This window comes from Petaurus breviceps, unplaced genomic scaffold (assembly GCF_028583685.1).
Source record: "Petaurus breviceps papuanus isolate PSGF00001 unplaced genomic scaffold, PetGlider_PUasm1.0 188, whole genome shotgun sequence".
In the NCBI taxonomy this organism is placed as follows: Eukaryota; Metazoa; Chordata; class Mammalia; order Diprotodontia; family Petauridae; genus Petaurus; species Petaurus breviceps.
This window is the reverse complement of record NW_027185804.1, coordinates 31,464,751-31,479,337: the sequence shown is the minus strand read 5'-3', so window position 1 is coordinate 31,479,337 and position 14,587 is coordinate 31,464,751.

The window sequence follows — 14,587 nt, the reverse complement described above, 5'->3', positions numbered from 1 at the left end:
AGAGAGACAGACAGAGAGACAGAGAGAGAGAGAGAGACAGAGACAGAGAGAGACAGAGAGAGACAGAGACAGAGAGACAGAGACAGAGACAGAGAGACAGAGACAGAGAGAGAGACACACAGAGAGAGAGAGAGAGACAGAGACAGAGACAGAGACAGAGAGAGACAGAGAGATATTATGTATGTATTTGGGAGAAAGATGAATCTGTGATTTTACTGGCATATCACCAACTTCCACTGTGAAAATCTTTCCACCAATATCTATTACCACCTACTCTGTAATTTTTAGTTTTACAATCTTGAGAAGTTCCTTGGAAGCACTTAGAGTTTTCACTTCATAAGATTAAACTAAATATACCAGGGGTAAGACTTGAACCCAGGATTTGAGGACTTTTAGACTGGGGCGATTTCCTCTAGAATATGCTAACTCTCAAAATATAAAAATAGTTCAGCACTTTTAGACAGTAACCTAAAGTATCTAAAAAGGAGGCCTTATAACAAAACATTAAACAGAAGACTGTTTCCATAGCAATTGTCAATTGAGATCATTACTATGTTTTTAATTGACCTTGTCATCTTTAATATTGCCTATCTATAAATGAGATAGAGATTTGATTTTTTTTTTACTTACTCCCTTGGTACAGGGAACTTCTTGTTATGGAAACTCCCTTACCAATGTCAATTTCTAAAACTCTGCAATATAGTTGTTTTTGAGTGGTTAAATAACTTGACCAGGGTTACCGAGTCATTATATGGAACAGGCTTGACTTGGAACTCAACATCTGTTGACTTCAGAACCAGATCTCTTCCCACCACAAAATGCTGCCTTTCTAAATGATGTCTTTGATTTTGATTTAATTTTCTGTCAATTTCCATAGTAGCAATTCAATCAATGTTAACCTAAAAAAATATACTTCCAAATAAATCTAGAGGACACGTTACAATGATCTGCTCATAGGGAACAAAGTAGATTGTACTGAATTCACAAGAGACCATTAGGGTCCTCTCAATATGCACAAATCCCTTCACTGACTCAACTAGGGATATTTCTATAAGCAGCATCACAGAGTGGTGGGAAGGGCACAGAATGGACGACCCCAGGATTCTAGAACTGGTTAGTTTTGTCCCCCTTTTCAGGCATTTTTTCATCATGTCCAACTCTTTGTGACTCACTTTTTTGTTTTATTCTTAGTAAAGATACTGTAGTAGTTGCCATTTCCTATTCCAACTTATTTTACAGATGAGAAAAATGAAGTAAACAGGGTTAAGTGATTTCCCCAGGGTTACACAGCTAGTGTCTGAGGCCACATGAGGTGAGATGAGTCTTGCTGACTCTAGGCCTGGTACTTATTCTATTATACTTCCTACTCATTCGGTGACATCCTAAAGTGGTCTGTTCATCTCTCTGAGCCTTGACATCATCCCTTCAGTCCCTTCTATACCTGAAGTTATAATCCTAGAGTTTTTTTTTTACTTTAAAAGAAAATGTTGTTCAAGCAGTAACTGACCCCCATAGACTCTATCCCCCTAGAGTACCACCTCACAAAGTTAATGTCCATGATGGATGGCAAACTGGGAAGCAGAGAATAAAGAACATTTCTTCCATATAATCACATTCCCAAATTTTCTCAGTATTCTTCTCCACAGTATCTATTGGTCTTTACCAGTCGTTGAACTCTTCTTTTCAAAACAGATTCTGAAACCCAGCACGAGTCCAAGTATTGAAGACATATTTAGAGACCTCTAATAGCAATAGTGCTTGACTTGGAGATCAGTTAAGACAGGCGTTGTGACACTTTGTGAGGTAGTGGGTTCAAATTCCACCTCTGAATTTTCTGGGACATGGGGTCTTGGACAAGTGACTTCTTCTCCTTGGGCCTCATTGTCTTCATCTCTAAATCTGACTGGTTGAACTAAATAGTTCCTGGGATCTCTACCATATCCATATGTAGAATCTTATGATCATAGAAATTATTTGGTCAAACAAACGAAGAAACTAAGATTAAGAATTTACTAAAGAAACACCATTAATAAGTAGAAAGTTCCAGAAAAGAACTGCCATCTCTAGGGTGGTTCCTCCCTAATCTAGGGCTTTTTTTTCAGTATCCCAAGGCCTCAGGGCCTTAGATCTTGGAGGAATGATGGAGATAATTTATTACAACTCCCCATGTTGTTATTGGTGGTGGTCATAGCAGTGATGATTTTTTTTAATTGCTAGTTTGTTTGTTTTTTTGTTTTGTTTTGTTTTGTTTTTCTAAATGAGACCCAGAAAATGCATGTGTCTTGGGAACTACCATAAAAGGCTCCACATTTCCTTTCTGCCACTTTGGTGGTCATTTAATCACTGCATACTGATCCTTAACAGCTGAGTTTTTTACAAAGATATCTTCTATTTTATACCTTGGCCTCTCCTCCTCCTAAGATAATTCAATAATTCTAAGATCTCTGATGGCATAATTGTGGCTTCTCCTTTCACCATCAGGGAATGCAACTTCTCTTTGACTTAGAAGCTCACCTTCAAGAAATTCTAAGACCAAGTACCTTGTAGTTATCTCATGGATCATCTTTACAAATTTAGCTAAGCTGGTCTTTAGGGAAAAGGCCTAACTTCCATCACTGGATCTATCCTGGAAACCTATTCAGCTTGGTAGTCTCACCAGATCTGTTGTTCATTTAGCTTAGCTTTAAAGAGCCCAGTATCACCTCAAAACTCTAATGGAGCATCAGAGATAGACTTTAGTGGAAAATACAGATTAGTTTAAAAACAATAAAGATCTAAGAACATTGGCATATTTTTGAAAGGCAATTGCCAAGAATCTTTATTTTAAGTATAGTTTTCCTTTTGAATCACTACCTCAGGACTCTGAAACAAGAAAATTAAGGTTTTAGAGACTATATATAGAGCAGTGACTTAAGAAACAGGATTTTTGATGGACATTTTAAGGTCATAAATTCCCAAGTGGTCTCCCACCTACACCCCACACATGTTCTGAAAATGCTGATATCTGATGGAACAAATTGCTTCAAATCTAATCATTATAAGGGTTTAGTTGTGGAGGAAGAAACAAATGGATGAGCATAAGGCAAAAATAGAGGCAGAGGCCTAGCCCCTAATGATATAATTTCTCCACCCACCTAGTCCTTCACCTAGTGCTACCTCCACCTCTCGCCTCAGAGAAGCAGGGTTCCTCCTGTGAGACACTTGATGTGAAGCCATGGGCCCGCCTTGACTTCCTAGGTTTGCCAGCTCCTATTTCTGTGACCAATAATAGTAGAAATATAATTACTTCTGTGACACTCTCTTACTAAGCAGACATCACATCATGGAACAAATAAACCAACCAGTCAATCAGCAAGCATTTATATACGCACTATGTAGGACCTAGGTTATATGTTAAGAATGCAAAGAAAGAAATGAAAAAAGACCATAGAAAGGGATATTTAGAGAGAAGGAAATAAGTGTTTATATGGTACCTACTATGTGCCAAGCACTTGACAAAGCATTTTACAGATATCTCCTTTGATCCCCACAACAACTCTTCAAGGTAGATGCTATTATTGTCCCCATTACAATTGAGGGAACTGAGGCAAACAGAAAGTTAGGCAATTTGATCAAAGTCACAATAATTAGTGTCTACTACTAAGTAGTAGTTAGTTAATAGTGGCAGCAGTAGCAGCAGCAATAGTAGTAGTTGTAGTAGTAAGTGTTACTATTAAGTAACTAGTCAGTGTCTAGAATAGAACTCAGTTCTTCTTGACTTCAGGCCCAGCACACTGTGCAATCAATAAGTAATCAGTCAATCAATATTAATTAAATGCCTATTATGTTCCAGGTACCATGCTACCCAATGTACCATCTATCTGCTTCTAGTCTCCTTCATTATGAGCATATCCTTGATGGATTAAAAAAGCTTCAAGATCAATCTAGTGTTCAATTCAGAAAGAATTTTAAATGACAAGTGATAGTCAAAGGACCATGCTAGGAATACTTGATAAAAAGGATATTGGGAAGGGGAGATATATGTGACATGGATCCATATCCAATCTGTATACTAATAAGCAATGTGATAGTATCTGGTAAGAGAGGCAGACAGAGACACAGAGAGGGAGAGACAGAGAGAGAGAGAGACAGAGAGAGAGACAGAGAGAGAGAGAGCTAGAGACACAGAGAGACAGAGAGAGAGAGAGAGAGAGAGAGCGAGAGACACAGAGAGAGAGAGAGAGAGAGAGAGAGAGAGAGAGAGAGAGAGAGAGAGAGAGAGAGAGAGAGAGAGAGAGAGAGAGAGAGAGAGAGAGAGAGAGAGAGAGAGAGAGAGAGCGAGCAGAATTGTGGGACCTCAGTTGTGCCATGAAAGAAATTAAAAGCTGGGGAGGTGCACTAGATGAGCTCTGATGCTCCTCCTTCCTTTAAATCCACTATACTCATATTGGAAGACATGAAAGTGAGGATAGAGTCTCTTTTTGCCTAAGGTGGGAAGTGAAGGCATCCTCAGTAAAGACACAAGGAGAGGTGGTATGCTAATTTTAAGGGGAACAGCAAATATATGATTTGGCTTAAATTCAGAGAATCTGACCGAGATTAAAATGGAAGCAAAGGTGTGAACAGGACAAGGTAAGGCTTTTTCTTTTTCTCTAGAGACACTACAGAAGATCTGCTCAAGATTCTCCAACAGTGAAGTGATTTGGCCAGGATTCCTTTAGGGAGATGAATTTGGCAACTCTGTGCAGAATACATTCCGATAAATTCCACGGACAAATCCTCCAACTGAATCCAATGGACATTTCACAAACACTGGCTACATATCAGTCATTTCAATAAGGAATAGGGATATAACAACAAGGAAAGCAATCCCTGCCCTCGAGGAATTTGTATTTCACAGGGTGGATACAATATGTGAGAAGATATCAATGTTGTACAATCCCAGTCAGACCAATCTCCTCATATTACCCCTTATAATGGTGTCATCCAGATTGCCTGTTTTAGGGAAAGACAACTAGATATTAGAAGTTTATAAGGGGTGGCTAGGTGGAAAAGTGAATGGAGCACCAGCCCTGGAGTCAGGAGGACCTGAGTTCATATCCAGCCTCAGACACTTAACACAAAAACTAGCCATGTGACCTTGGGCAAGTCACTTAATCACAATTGCCCTCCAAAAAGCAAAAAACAAAGTTTATAAACAGCATAGATTCAGGTAGAACTAGAACTACAATTTTGAAAATGCTCAGGGTTTACCTATATGCAAATCCCCTACTTGCAAGCTGGCATTTATTTCTCATGGGATTTTTCCCCTTCCCATCTAAAGTTCTCCTCCGTTGACTCCACAAGTATATTTTATGTATGTATTTATATACATGCTCTCTCTTCCAAGAGAATGTAAGCTCCTTGAGGGCAGAAGCTGCTTTCACTTTTTCTTTATATCCACAGAAATTACCATGTAATAAATACTTAATAAATGCCTGTTTAATGATTGATTTAGTTATTGATGGGCTAGTCGAAGGATACCATATATTCTCACTCCACACTCTCTCCGTATTCTTGGTCATCTGTTTCTTTGTTTTACCTAAAGAAACCACCTTCTGATTTGTTTTAGCAAGCGTAGTCTCCAGTCTATCAAATGCCAGGGCTTGTTTCTTAGAGAGAAGCACAGCATAAGGTACAGTATGTTAATATGTTGTAAACAGCCAGCCTTGAGTTTGCCTGGCAAGGTCTTTGAAAGGCCGTGAATGTACAGCAGCTGGGCAAGGTTTCGATATGCTTCTTGGTTTATTTCCTTCCATAAATATTTATAACTATTTATGCTTCGCCAGTTAGGGAAGCTCCTCTGAAAAGATTTCTTCCTTAGCAGTGCATTATGAAGGGTATTTTCCATAGCAATTACCAAGGTATTCTGGGGGCAAAAAGCAAAGGGTGTGTCCTCTACCCATTGCTGGAATTTCACAAACTCCTCATGGAGGTGGGAATAGTTGGCCATATTATAAATTATTAGTCCAGCCAGAGAGTAAGGGCATTTGAGCTGTGAGTTAAGTAAGGCAGTAACAACCATGCCAATCTGAGTATCACATCAGCTTCCCTCCTAGATAGAGGCAGCAGGATGAAAGGGGAAAGATCCCAAGCATATAATCTGATTTTTTAAATTGGTCCTTATATCATTATTGTACAGGTGACTGTGATTAAAGGATGGGGGTGAAGAGAGCTGTATGAGATCTTGTGTCAGCATGGCAGCATAAGTTCATGGATTTGGATAACTTGAATGACTTTCTCTGTTTCTTATCATTTCCCACCATTCTGAAACACAAATAGTGCCGCCAGTTAGTTCCCTGGGCTCTTACCCACAGAAAAAGACAAAGGATTGAAGGATGATTTTGACTGGATTTAAAGAAAAGCTTCCTAAAAATTCGAGTTACAAAAGTGGAACTGATTGCTTTGGAAAATAGTGGACTCTCCCTCATTAGACGAGAGCAAGTAGAATCAAAGGATCATTTGTCAATGGTGTGGTAGTGGAGGTTCTTAAGATAACTTCCAGAAAACCCGTCTCACTCCGCTATTCTGTGATTCTGCGGTGACTTTTTTGTCTGAAGCTTAGAAACTGCTGCTTCCTTACATGACCTTCTGATCTTCTCCTCATTCTCCTCGATGACTTGTACTATACATGAGGGGTGAGTTTCAAAGGCTGGGCACCTATTCCTCAATATTAGTAGCAAATTTTCTCTAAATGGATAATTAAGCATTGTCAATGTGTCCCTAAAAGAGGAAAAGAAACCCCAAGACACGATCCATTATATCTGAGTGGCATTTAATGAAGTAGTACGGCCAGGTAGGTTTCCGATGGATTGTAAATAGAGTGAATGCAATTGCTGCTGTATTTCCTATTGGGTTTTTCCAGGTACGATGGGCGTGGACGATTTTTGTTTGTATACCAAACTCCAATGCATCAATACGATGACCGGCAATGTTGCTGCTACAATGTAATGTGAGGATGATGAGTCTTTGTTAATATAGAGAATAAAAACTTCATTTTGTGTGAGTGTGTAAATTGACTAATCATCACTTTCTATGTGACCTTTAAGGTTTGGGTACTGCTGTTAGGTTAGAGTATCCAAGGTGGATTTTATATACAGATGTTCTAAACTAATTATAGGTCTTTGGGGGAAACTATGCCTTAGGATTCCTACTTAGATTACTGTTATCAGGATAGGTGTCCTAAATTAGGAGGTTTCTCATAATTAGCCAAAGCATGACATATTCAGTAACTTTTAAAGGTGACTATTATCTTAAGGGGTTTGGTTTACCCAAGGCAAGTGTAAATCATCATTTTGTTGAGAACAGTCTTCTAGAAAGTACTATATTGTGGAGGTAATATACTGAGACTGATAAATAAATTTCCTTGCAAAAATAACAAAGGTGGGGAGAAGAAAAAAAAGTGGGAAAACCTTTTGAGATGCTATACGTTTAAATTTAAATATCTCTCCCTTTGTGTGTGCATATGTGTTTGTGTGTGTATATATAGATACATATATGCACATATATGTTATACTGCTAACTCTTCAACATATACACTAAAAAGATTATAATTAACTATGCATCATCATCATCATCATCATCATCGTCAAAGCTAGCATTTAGTGTTTGCAAAATGTTTTCCATATATTGCCTTACTTGGTCCTCACACCTTCCCTGTAAGGTCGGTGATATTGTTATCCCAATTGTATAATTGAGGAAATTGGAGCAGACAGGAGTTGAGTGAGTTACTTAAGGTCACACAACTGATAATTTGCTGAGATCAGATTTGAACACATTTCTTTTTAACTCGAGGTCAAATGCTCTACCCACTATCGAATACCAAAAAGGGGTTACACTGATGATTTCAGCATAAAACAAATGATAAAGAGATGCACTTCCATGCAGGTTCATCATTTAAAACAATAAATAACACATTTGGATATTTTCTTGCAGTCACTTCTGAAATAAGATAACCCTCCCCCATTTAAATGGAACCCTACCTCACAACAATAGAATACAAACAAAATATAATGACCTCATTTGCTAATGTAGACAATTTTCAGCTCTAGTGACACTCCTTTCTCTGCTGATGTAAGAGAAGGAGATGTTCCTTATCATCTGCTTTTAGGAACACTACTGACATTTCAATTACTCAATAATTGAGGTTTGTTTTCAAAATCTTTCCTTTTACCTTGTTACAGACATTGTTCAGTATTCTTTTGGTCCTGCTTATATCACTTTCCTTCTATGGGTAAAAATCCATACATCATTAGCATCTCACATTGTGAAAGTGCTTCACAGCAGTCATATATAAGGCTGTGACATATATAAAGATCATTCAAACATTCACATATGTTAGAGGTCATACACTCCTGGTTCAAACATAATGTATGTAACTTCTGACATGCTTAGATAACTATTAATTGAATTTGGATTCAATACTTTTTTTTGAATAGTTTAATATGGTTTGCTAGATTTTTTTTCCTTCCCTTCCCTTTCTTTTTTCCTTCCTCCCTTTCTCTCTCCCTTCTTTTTTTCTTTCTTTTTTCCTCCCTCCCTCCTTCCCTATCTTTTCCTTCTTCTCTTTTTTTCCTTTCTTCTTTATAACGTAACACCTAGAAAAGCCCCAGAATTGTTGGCTATTGATCGATTGAGTAATTTGTAAAATGAAACAACTTTATTCAGCATCTGAGTGAAAAACAGCAGCCAATACTGGATCAATTCAATGGCTTCAACTATTTTTGTGCACAGATGAAATTCGTTGGTCTGAGTGGGAAGCCAGAGAATCACATGACAGATGATTTGGGGCCTATGTAGTCCCAAAGAGCACCTTTCAGGTCACATAATCCTAGCCAAGATTTCTGGCCTTGAAATAGGTGGTAAAACTGAGGAGGATGAATTTAATACAACAGTGGAGCTGGAAACCTTTGGAAAAGATGATTTATTTCTACAGAAATAGATTTTTTATTTTAGCTAAAGCAGAAGGATTCATTTCCTCCACTAGGACCAGGAAGAAGCAGGACCATTTTAGCTTAAGACAAGTAAAACTGGAAAGCTTATTTTCTGTCCTGGCTAAGGAAGTAATCAGGAGACATACAACAGAACAAATAAATAATCATATGAAAAAAATAAATATTTCCTTGTTACAGTGCAGTAGTTTTAATCTCATGAGATTACCCATGAAGCAAAAAATCCTTTTATTTTTAAAAAATGATGTAAGTTTGTTGCTTTTAGCTTTTTTCTTTCCCTTTTCTTTTTTTTAATATTTATTTTAATTTTAGTTTATGAAATAAGTACTTCCATAATACAGAATAAAAAAGGATGTGCACAAAACAGTGAATCTATTATGCACAACTTGCTATTCTTTTAAATATATAATGAAGTTATTATGTAAATTTCTTCTTTTCCTTTTTTATCTTCCCTCTCCCTTCTGCCCTAGAGATGGACACTATTAAAGACAAATATGTATGTGTATGTAAAATCATTCTAGTCAGACTTCTGTTTATTACTTCTTTCTTTAGCTGCAGACAAGATCTTTGTTCATACGTCCTTCGTAGTTAATGTGGGTATTAATACAAGTCAAAATGACTTAGTTGCTCAGTTTTTGTTAAAACAATATTCCTATTACTGTATATAACGATCTCTTTGTTCTGATATTTCACCCTTCATTATTTCATGAAAATCTATCCATTTTTTTTTCTGAAATCAACAAGCTCATCCTTTTCTATAGCACAGTAGTATTCCTTCCCTTTCCTTTTCAATGCAAATTAAAAATCATGAGTCAATCTCAACAAATGTGTATGAAGTGCTTGGAGAAAGAAGGTCTTGCAATGGTAAAAAGGAAGCAATCTCTATCCTAGGTGCTTACACTCTACTGGGATCATTACATGAATTTAGATACTCAACACTAGTAGCTGATGGGATCTGGGATAACTCCATGGATGAGGTTGTCTCAGAGCTAAACTTTGAGGGGAGACACATGTTCTGAACATTGAAAATGAAGGGACAGTGCTTTCCAGGTCATGAAATGGATTGGGGGAAAGAAAGTTCATGAAGGGGAGTGATGGATTCAAAGGAAAGACACATGAAGGAAGGATTTAAAAAGCAGGCTGCAAAATTTGTATGTTGTCCTAGAGCTATATGGCATTACTCAAGATTTTAATTAGGGTAATTTTATGATAACACATTCTAAAAGCATTAGCATCAATATGAATGAAGAATTGGCACATTGAAAGACTGGAAGCAACGAGAACAGTTGAGATGTTATTGTAGAAGTTCAAATGAGAGGGGAATAAGGGCCTGGATTTTGATAATTAATGTATAAATGAAAAAAAAAGAGGAAAAAGTTAAGAAATATTATGAAGAAAGAATTTAAAAGACTTGGAAACTGATTAGGTATAATGAAAAGGAAAAGATAAGGATAGCTCTAAGATTATGATGTTTGCCTAGATGGAAAGTAGTGACTTTAAAATAAATAGAAAAGTTTGAAGGACTGATGAAATTAGGCAGAAGTTAGTATGACCAGCCTGGATAAAGGGAATAGAGTTAAATTATAGAGTTGAGAATATAAAGGATGTAGTTATAGGAAGACCATTTTGTCCAATACTTTCATTTTACTGATGAGGAAACTGGATCTCAAGATTATGCGTCCTGTTAGTACCCAACTTGGACAAAGAGCTTTCCTCGCCTAGACTCAAAGAATGCTGACTCACTTGTACTGTACCATATTGCCTATAATCTAAATGGTCAGAATTTCTATTTGTATGGATTTGAGAACTGGTTGATTTTGGCAAATCCAAGTTTTAAAAATATTCTGTGAATGATTTAGAAGTTGGTCTGTTAAGCAGATGATATAATGGAGAAAGAGAAATGAACTCTGGATGGCGCGAAACAGATTCAACTGTAACTGTGACATTTGGTTGCTGTGGGACCCTGGGGAAGACCCTCAGGTTTTTACATGTTTCCACATTTGTACAATGATACATTAATACTCCACAAGCTATCTCATAATGTTGATATTAAAAAATAAAAACTTCAGAAAGATTAAAAATGTTATGTTGTTCAACCTTTTTTTAATCTTGTCTAACTCTCTGTGATTCCATCTGGGATTTTCTTGGCAAAGATACTGGAGTGCTTTTCCATTTCCTATTGCAGCATGCAGTTAGGGTTAGGGTGAGACAACTGAGGAAAACAGGGTTAAGTGACTTGTCTAGGGTTACCCAGCTAGGAAGCACCTGAAGTCTGACTTGAACGCAGGTCTTCCTGACTCAAGGACTGGTAAGTCTGTCCACTGAGCCACCTAGCTACCCCAAGATTATGTATAGCCAGCATATATTGGAAATAAAGCTTCAACTCTGATCGTAGGATCAGAAATTTAGAGCTTAAAGGTACCTTAGAATCCACTGAGTCCAGCCCCTTCCTCTGAATGATGGAGAAACCGAGATTGAGAGAGCTAGTAATTTGATCAGGGTCACATAGCTATTAAATGTTTAAGGTAGAATGAGAACCTGAGTCTTTCTGAGTCTAAAGCCACTTTTCTATTTTTATACCATATTCTCTCTCTCTTTTTGAGCCTGAGATAAAGTAGGTGCTTGATAAAGGATTGTTTGTCTGCATGCTTCTTTAATGAATGAATGAATGAATGAATAGACAGATGAACAGACAATGGACTGATGGTTGGATGAACAAATGGATAAATTAATGCATAAATGAATGAATGGGGCTTTCTGTGGCTAGTTCCATTTAGTCCTAACGAGTGGACTGATGCAGTATCTAGAGGGCCATGATACCAAAAGAAATTGAAAGATAACAAACAGATTGGACTTCCTTTTTTTTTCCTTTCCCTGTGCAGAATGACAGGAAAAAAAGAGCAAGTGATTCTCACCCTCTTTCGTTGGCAATTTATAGGAGCCTGGGAATGTCAAGCTGCTTTTTGGCTTTCAACAGGCTGAGACAAAAGAGAAAACCCTGGCTGTGATTGCTGCTTGGGCATTGACAGTGATTTAAACTCCTTGGTCTGAGTATCCTGTGAGAGCCGAACCAGAAAGGGCCAAAATGAAACATCCAGACAGAGTTGGGCTCACTCCAATTTCATTTCATTTCTAAGTAGGTCATAAAGGAACCGGATGGTCAAGAGGAACTCTGTTGTAGGAAAAGGGGTGACTTTGGATTGATATAAAGAAAATCCTGGTGAGAACTCTATGCAAATGCTTTACACCTGGCTTTGGGCACTGCTTAAGAAAGGGTAGGCCCTCATGTCTGTCTGAGGGGTCATCATCCTAAATTGAAAGTATGGACTTCGTAATTGGGGGAAGCCAGAGATGGTAAGATCATAGTCCAATGACAGCACAACAATTGTTTAATATTCTGTATTGAGGCTTAAAGGTAGAGTAGATACATTTTCTCATTTCATGTTGTCATTAACCCTGGGAAGCAGTTGTCATTTATCCCATCTTTGCAGATGAGGAAAGTGAAGCCCAGAGAGATGAAGGAATTTTATGATATTCCTGGTCCAAGGCCAAATCCAGGATAATAATGATGACTGACATTCATATAACACTTTAAGGTTTGCAACATACTTTTACATATATTATCTTATGTGATCCTTATAACAACCCTGGGTGTGAGTGTTATTATTATTCTCATTTTACATATAAGAAAACCCAGTCTTGGAGAGGTCAAGAAACTTGCACAGGGTCATATAGCTAGTAAGTATTTGAGGGAAAATTTGAACTCAAGTATTCCTAATTCTTTCAGCTAGTGAACATTTACTGTCTAATAGATTCAGAGCCTAAAGCAGTCCTGGGATTTGTATAGCTGACTACTTTTTCTTTTTATGTTTCTTTCTTGGTTCCTTCCTCCCTGCCTCCCTCCTTCCATCTCTGCCTCCCTCCTTCTCTCTCTCTCTGTCTTTCTCTCTGTCTCTCTCTGTCTTGTCTCTCTCTCTCTCTGTCTCTCTGTCTCTCTGTCTCTCTCTCTCTCTCTCTCTCTCTCTCTCTCTCTCTCTCTCTCTCTCTCTCTCTCTCTCTCTCTCTCTCTCTCTCTCTCTCTCTCTCTCTGTTTCTCTCTCTCTCTCTCAGAATGATGTGGGCTTTCATTGTCCTTTGGAGATAGCAATGCCAATGTTCAGCTGCTTTAAACGAGTGTAAATCAGTTTAAGCTTCAGAAGGTAAGCCAACCTACTTATAGGGGATTTGAAAATGACCATACTAGTTAGAATTATCGTAGACCTTACAAAAAAAGAGGGAACGTTTGAAAAAATCTTGCAAAGTGTGACCTCAGGGGACTTTGAATAGCCTCAGGGTCTGTTCTTATATTCTAATATTATAATGCATTCATTCTTTTGGTGTGCAAGATCTTACAATTTTAGGTTTATATTTATATATGTATATATACATATATATCTATGTATGTTTATATGTGCATATATGTGTGTGTGCATGCACACACACACATATATATCTGTGTGTGTACATACATATATGTGTATATACCATGGGTGGGGAACCTGCGACCTCAAAGCAAGGTATGGCTCTCTGGGTCCTCAAGTGTGGCCCTTTGACTGAATGTAAACTTCCCAGAACAAATTACCTTAATAAAAGGATTTCTTCTATAAAACTTGGATTCAGTCAAAAGGCTGCTGCCAAGGACCTAAGCCATATGTGGCCTGAGGGCTGTAGGTTTGCCACCCCTGTATATGTACCTATATATTGATATATACACACATATGCATTTGTGTGTGTGCATGTGTGTAGTATATGTGTGTAGGTTTGTATATATGTATGTGTAATATATTTGTATGTGTATATGCGTGTCTGTTTACAATAGCACTATGAATTAAACTATACAGTGTGATCATTTTATTGATGAAGGAAAGTGACAAGTTCAATAATATAAAGCTAGTAACAGAGTAAGAACAGAGGTTTCACTGAACCCAGATATGCTGAGCGTGTGCCCTGGGCTCTTAGCAGAAGACCTTTCTTCTTATTTCCTCTAGAACAGAATAACATCTTGGCTAAGTGCTTCCATGCACTCCTGACCACATGGTATTATTATGCTCCTGAAAAGGAGGAAATAAGTTTATTGAAATTGCAAGTAATTAATTTAAAAGATAACAAGCAGAGGTTAGAGAAGAGAAGGCATGTGGAGACAGCAGATGCCCCGGGGGAGGACAGCGAGACAGATAAGAGAGAGCAGAGGACAGAAAGTGAAGACAGGAGAAGTGAGTGGGCCCCAGATGCAGGATTCAGAAGGCAGATGTGACCTGGAGGAGACAGAGGAGGACCAGAGGGAGAGCAAGAGAGAAAATCGAAGTCAGGAAGGAGGGAAGGGAGGAGAGGAGAAAGAAGGAACACACCTTGACTGGGCAGGAAGACATGCTTGGTTTTTATATTCAATTCTTTGAAGCATTGATAGGATGTTAAAAATGATTGTTATTCCCAATATCGTATAAAGTATTGGCGATTCCAATCCAGACTCTTCATTTTGCTGTCTGACTCTGGGTACTTTCCCTCTGAAATTTTTTTTCTCTTTAATCAGCACAGGAATGATTTCAATCACACTCTCTCACAGGGCTTTTTTATTGGGA